The sequence below is a fragment of the Sinocyclocheilus rhinocerous genome, unplaced genomic scaffold (assembly GCF_001515625.1).
Source record: "Sinocyclocheilus rhinocerous isolate Xijiao unplaced genomic scaffold, SAMN03320098_v1.1 scaffold2258, whole genome shotgun sequence".
Taxonomy (NCBI): Eukaryota; Metazoa; Chordata; class Actinopteri; order Cypriniformes; family Cyprinidae; genus Sinocyclocheilus; species Sinocyclocheilus rhinocerous.
The window spans coordinates 179,114-185,951 of NW_015655390.1; the positions used below are offsets into that span (position 1 = coordinate 179,114).

Consider the following 6,838-nt stretch of genomic DNA (forward strand, 5'->3'; position numbering starts at 1 on the left):
AGTAATTTTTAAAATGTTAAAAGGAAATGTTTCATGGAGTTCGAAAGGTGAAGTTTTACACTATCTCTGTTACGATGAATAATGTTGTTATGATTAAAATATCATCTACCACACTTGTGAAATGTTTTGATCGTTCAATGCACTATACTGTTTATTTTTAGCTTCATAGGTGATTATTTGTCTTTTGAGGTACAGAACTAGAATCTAAATAATTTGTTAAAGCAATAAATACCAAACAAGTGTAGATTTGGTATAATGCTGTAATCCATTTTCTTAAATGTGTCTCATGTACATTCCAATCGAAAACATGATCTGGCAAATAATTGTTTTTATAAAGAAGGGACTTCATCTAAGATGTTATTTAATCTGTTATGTGTGCTTAATGTCAAAATGTGTTTTCCCTTTCAAAAACTGACAAGTTCATTTTACTGTTTTCATTACGATCTCACATACTATAGTAGTGCTTTTTTCATTTGATAGTCATTTCAGATATAATGTTGCTTTCACAAAGTTGAAAAAAGTGACCTTAGCAAGCGAACATAGCAAGTACGAAAGAAAAAGAGCTGTTCAACAATAGATTTTTGTGATTATTAATATATTACTGTAGAATGTCAATGATGTGGGCATATGTCTTTGTTTTAGCTTTGTAAATGTTTAGAGTACAGGCCCAAACCTAATAAAATAATGGAACTGATTTTACATTAGACCTTTTGTTTTTTATTTATTAAAATCATAATTTTACACACATAAATCAAATTAATAATGACATTTTGTGCTTGTATATCTTACTGATGTGCTATAATGGTTTGTCATATTGACAAACTGTTAGGCGAGTATATATTTCAGATGGTAATGCCATTACAATATTTTTTCAAGTAATTATCAAATTTTTAAAACTACCAGATACATAAGTTACTGGTGGATATATTATATTTCCTGAGTAAATACTCTCCACATATTCTCTATCTACTACACTATTTAAGATATATACTATCTATACTATGATGCCATATTTTACAACTCAGTATAACCCGAAGAAGGACAAACTGACAAGAAAACACCATTACGTTGAATGTGCTAGATATGAAGTGAAAAACATTACAATCCATATGCTGTAGTGGCAGTGAGAAGTGCCATGATGAAGGCCCCATCACTCTGTTAATGCACCTCTGCTGCCATCTCATGACCATTACATAGTGGTAGCAAAAACATATATTATAAATATTATAAAACAAACTTCTCTTTTTCACCGGCACACTTCCACAACATTAATTATTGCGATGACTGAGACATATGCCTCATTTATGGATGTAATAAAAAACAAAAATCAGGATAGTTAGAAGGATAGTTCACCCAAAAATTAAAATTCTGTCATCATTTAATCACCCTCAAATTGTTTCAAACCTATATGAGTTTCTTTCTTCTGTTGAGCACAAAAGAAGGTATTCTGAAGAATGCTTGCAACCAAACAGTTGACAGTAGCTATTGACTTCCATAGTATGGAAAAATACTATGGAAGTCAATGGCTACCGTCAACTGTTTGGTTACCAACATTCTTCAAAATATCTTTTTTGGAAATGTATGACTCAAAACTAACTGACCTCCCACACATTTTTCTTTTCCATAAGGAGTGGAAAAGATTTGGTAATTCTCAAATACATAACCTAAACAAACAGTTTACACAAACTGAATCTCAAATATTATAGTCACTTTTCATGATTTTCATACAGGCATACCTTTTGTTTAATTTTAGCGTTTAGTTTTATACCAGTAAGACTGACTCAAGTAACAATCAAGTAAGTAACAAAATACAACTAACAATCAAAAAAACAAAAACAAAAAACACTTGTTCACCGCTTTGCTGATCCACTAAAAAGAACTGACTCAAAAGAACAATTCACTCTCAAATCATACATCACCATAAATTTCAAAAAGTTAAAGTTTTAATTTAAATAAGAACATTGTCTAGTTGGTGAAATAGTTAGAAGCTCAACATAACTTGACAAATATATATTATGTACCTTGTAAAATTGTACCTTGATTACCATATAAATTTGATTAATTTTAATAGTTTTTTCCCCCAGGTTTTCCTTGACCGTATGAATCCTGAGAGAAATGATCACGTTCATGAAACATCCAGCTCAATACACATTATGATGACACAATGCTGCCTAAATAAATACTCCTCAATAATAGACTTGTTTTCGCAGTCAGCCCAGTGATCTGTGTGAAGCATCTCTCTCAGGCCTGGTCAAAAACTGAGGGGGTTGAGTCAGTCACAGCTGTCTCCTCCTTTCCCCGTGCCATTGGTCAGTTTCACATAAAGAAATCTCGTGACGATTGTGTACAATCAGAGAGCATGAGAGGGCGAGATACAGTCAATGGCACTTTTACTCAGGCTCAGAGGAAACGGTGCCTCTCTGACTGTGATGTTTACGCTCAGTTCAAGCGATGGGAACTTTAAGCACAAGCAGCCATCAGTCTACGTCTCTGCCAACACATCAGTTTAACGTCAAAATGAAGATAAACTCTACACACTAATTAGAACCGACTGTTTTTGGACTGCAGAGGCGAGTTTTTTGGAGCGCGGAGGCCGTGTGAGTCTCAGCGGCAGCAGAATGAACGTGGGCACCCAAACTAATCGGTTTAGCACTTGAAGTCCAGGCAGGGTTGGCAAATAGTCCTGCTCTTTTGCATGGAAACCAGTAGATATTTTTGTCCTGTTAAATGCTCAGCCTTTAAGATAACTCTCTAGCAATAGTAAACTAAAATTACCTTGGTTTTTTATTGTTAGATGCATGCACGGTAATTTGCTACTTCGGTTTAAGTGAGCTTGGCTTGGGAAAAGCGCTTTAAAATGTTGCAAAATGAATAAACATTTAATCAATATCATTCAGAAATATATTATAATGTTAAAAATAAATATTGTTTTTAAGTTTTAGCCTACGCCTTTTTTTCCTCGCATGTTTTCCCTCGGAGTTCCTCCCCTTGCGGCGCTGGGCGGAGTTTCATACCGAACCAGACGCTCCTTTTGTCGGATTCGTTTCGACCTGACTCCCCGGGGTTTACGGCTAAAAAACAGACACTTAAATACAATAAAACCAATTAACACGAACACGTCGCTAGTTAATAAGCACATCCGTGACGGAATATTGAAAAAAGGTAAGCGATTTGATGATTTTTGAGCCCGTTTAGAGCGTTTTTCAATTTGCTCGTCCCCGAGTCTTTGTAACATTCATGGCGGCTCTGCAGTGAGGGCTCTGGGGCGAGGGAAGGCACAAGCGGCCGCTCATACCTGTGTTTAGGATTCTGATTCACCAAAACGTGGCATTATTATACTAAAACTGAATATATGACAAAAATTTAACATCTAACGATTTATATTCATGACTGAATTGATTTTTAGTGAAATAATGCATTTTATAATATTGTCACAATCCCTGCAAAAAATCTAAATGTGCATGCATCTACACTTGAATTGTAGCAACGAGGTATTTGATACGTATTGATACATCACTTAAATTTAATCGGCGTAAGCGATATTCCTCGTACTTTCGCCAGTAACGTTAGCTTGCTCGCTAGCTGAGGCATTCTTGCCAGCGGAAGCTGCGTGGTGACTCCTGCCGGAATAAAGATGCCATTACCGGGGTTGGAAACAGACTAACGGTCGGTGCGCTACAAGCAACCTATTTTACACTAATTTATTTAATCAGTCAGAGTGGGCGTCACACGAATTACTAAAGTAAATATAAGAACACTTGTTACTGACATTAGTTTTAATAAAGCACAATGCATTTTTGGACAATTTACTTGATGCAATACTCTTGTTATTAATGAAATACCTCTTGAACTTAAAACGGCCAATAATGGTTTATTGTTAACAGAAAGACTCGAATATTGCAGGGGGAAAAAACAGATTTTTCGTGTTTATAACTCTTTTGGCTCAGTTGACCTTGCGCGCGGGCGGGGATGACACTGTGCGGGCAAGCAGCGACGCCACAGCTCGAGAAGTACGCGGGCACGTGCGGGATGCATCAGACACTTCACGAGTCTTTGCTCAACATAATACCGAATCCCGGACTTAAAATATGTTCGTATTTATTACATGTGAAATATGCACAAATTACATGATTTGTAATTTGTTTTGTCAGTTATACAAAACCAGTTAAATTCTTAAATATGTGTTCAAGCAAACCGTATGTGTTGTAGTGTCATACGGATCAAAAAATAAAATGTCTGTAATATCTTTATGCATATAATGAAGTACTCGCCTATGAATGTGCCGTATTGGCAGCATGTAAATAGTAAGCGCTCGTGGAGATCAGGAGGAGAAACCGAGGCTTCCGGGGGCACTGATGCACTTTAGCGAGGGTAGTGCTCGTCCTCACATCTCGCTGCTCGTGGTTACATAATCCCAAAGGAAAGTCTTTCCTGCTATTCCTTGCCAAGATGACCCCCGACTCCATGTATGTGCGTTTCTCTCGCATCCTCAAATCGTGGCTTGAATCGGACAGGAAGCCCGGATAGTTGTCGGTCCTTTCCTGAATGCTTTGCTTAGCCGATCCCTGTAGGCGAACCTAGATGAAATTCGCGGTTTGATCGTGGATAGGCGTTGGAAATGTGCGGCTAGGGCATCATTGTCGTGGTTTCTCACCGTTCGCCGTCGCTGGTGAACTGGTATGGCCACGGTGTGATGACGAGTCCGTGTCGAGGTGGTCCAGAGGCGGAGCATGAGCACATGTTCCTCTGGGAGGCAGTGATGACATCCAGAACATTTCTTACGACCGTTAACAAAATTGAATCACTCGTTTATTGAGGAGCTTTATGTCGTAAATAAAACAGATGTTGACCAATCAGAATAAAGGACTGGAACTAACCGTTTTATAATAGTAGGCCTATATCCTCCTGACCACCAGCTATGGAGTTTTGTCCTCTGTAGAGGACATTATGTTTTAGTGATTTCTCTGAGACGTTACATGTCACAGTTTTAAGTCTGGATGTCCTGTACAGAGCACATTCAGGGCTTTTCAGAGATACCAATTGATTGGATGTTTCACCATGACCACTCCCTCTCCTTGGTCTTTAAAAATGGCTGACATTAATTTAGTGATCAAGTGTAACACCCTTATGGAAATATGATAATATTTTGTAATTATCATTTAAATCTGACTAATTTTCAAATTGTTTGTAATAAATCAACATCTCAGGAAATTTTATGGGGTTTCAAATCAAAATATGACCTTCTTTTATGAAACAGGACGTCGATTTCATACATGTCCAGAGGACACCAGGACTTAAAGCATGTTTATTACACATTTTGGGAGACAACAAATGAATAGAGAAAAAATTATGTATCAATATTCCTATTAAATATGAGATATTATTATGAAAATCTTGCTAATTATTACTCCCATTATTGCACTTATTTGTTCATTCTATGTTGCCCCAAAAACTCATTAATATAGAAATTAGATACAGTTTATAGATACATTGTATATAATGGAAAAACTTGTTTATGGCCATTTTACACACATTTTGCATAAAGAAAAATGGTTTTTAAAAATATCTTATGGAAAAACTTGTTTATGGCCATTTTACACACATTTTGCATAAAGAAAAATGTTTTTTAAAAATATCTTTCATAACATAGTTGAGAATCGTCTTTATATAAAGTTTGGTATAAAAAATGAAAATTGATTTGTGATTAAAACAAAAATCCCACTGTTTTTGCCTTTTCATGTCTATTCATGTCTTTTTATTTCTTAAAAAAACAGGACTTTTACAGGACTCTAAACAGGACTCTACAGAGGACATGGCATAACATATGAATAAAATATCATTTTTCAAAAATTGTATTTTTCAATTTTTTTCTTATGCTCTAAACAATGTAATGACATGACAAAATACTAAATTCACAAAACTGTTTTTTCCTGTTAGTCAGGAGGATATAAATTATACTAAAGTAACTGTCTGTTTACCTTTTTACTGACTTTACAGGTTTAAAAGAGATGAACAAATTCTGCTTATTTCCATAATTATGGCAATATTTATTTATTTATTCCTTAAAACTAGCATCTGTTTTTAATGTTGTGTTACTTTTTATGTTTTCTGTACTTTTTAAAATTTCCATTAAAGGTACCATAGAATGGAAAACTGTATTTACCTTGGCATAGTTGAATAATAACAGTTCTGTACATGGAAATGACATACCGTGAGCCTCAAACACCATTGTTTCCTCCTTCTTATGTAAATCTCGTGCATGCAAAAGACCACTGAAAAATAGGCGAATCAGAACATAACATCGACACGTTAAGTTACAGTCGGGATCACTAATAGTTACGCCCCCAACATTTGCATATACCCGCCCATGTTCGAGGCCAGCCGCCAGCCGGACCTGCACAGCCAAATCATCAGAAGTTCTGCAGGTATTGTGAAGAAACAAGCCAGGACAACAGCGAAAATAGCAGATCATGGAAATTCAGTATTCTGTACTGCGTGTAATTCAGCGTGTCTGTATTCAGAAAGGCACGGAAAACAAATAACGCGCGTTCCAATAAAATAACGAGAGCCTCTAAAGGGACATGGTTAGCTGCTTGCTAGCAGTAGCCTGTTACATTACAGTACATAAGATTTCACTTACCACATAAACAGAGTAAGGAGAGATGGCTGAGGATGATGGCGAATGATTTACAGATCCTGAGCACCACTGACAAGCATCTGATCTTGTAAAATGTGTGGTAAGTAGGCTACACCGATCACGTGCGATCGCAAATCTTGAAAGTGAAAGTAAAAAGCGATCGTGCATTCGAAAGCAGTTTCAATGCCCCGCATATTAATA

The 6,838-nt window shown here is 36.3% G+C and overlaps 1 protein-coding gene across 8 annotated transcripts in view; it reads left to right on the forward strand.

The window, feature by feature from the left end:
* The first annotated feature begins 2,968 nt into the window (after window positions 1–2,968).
* LOC107718032 (nucleolar transcription factor 1-B-like) overlaps window positions 2,969–6,838 on the forward strand; it is a 13,696-nt gene continuing 9,826 nt past the window's right edge. For 3 of the 8 annotated variants that reach the window (XM_016524962.1, XM_016524964.1, XM_016524965.1), the window contains exon 1: window positions 2,969–3,162. The gene's annotated coding sequence lies outside the window, so the exon portion shown is untranslated. The other 5 variants (XM_016524963.1, XM_016524958.1, XM_016524959.1 and 2 more) reach the window with 5 other exon arrangements.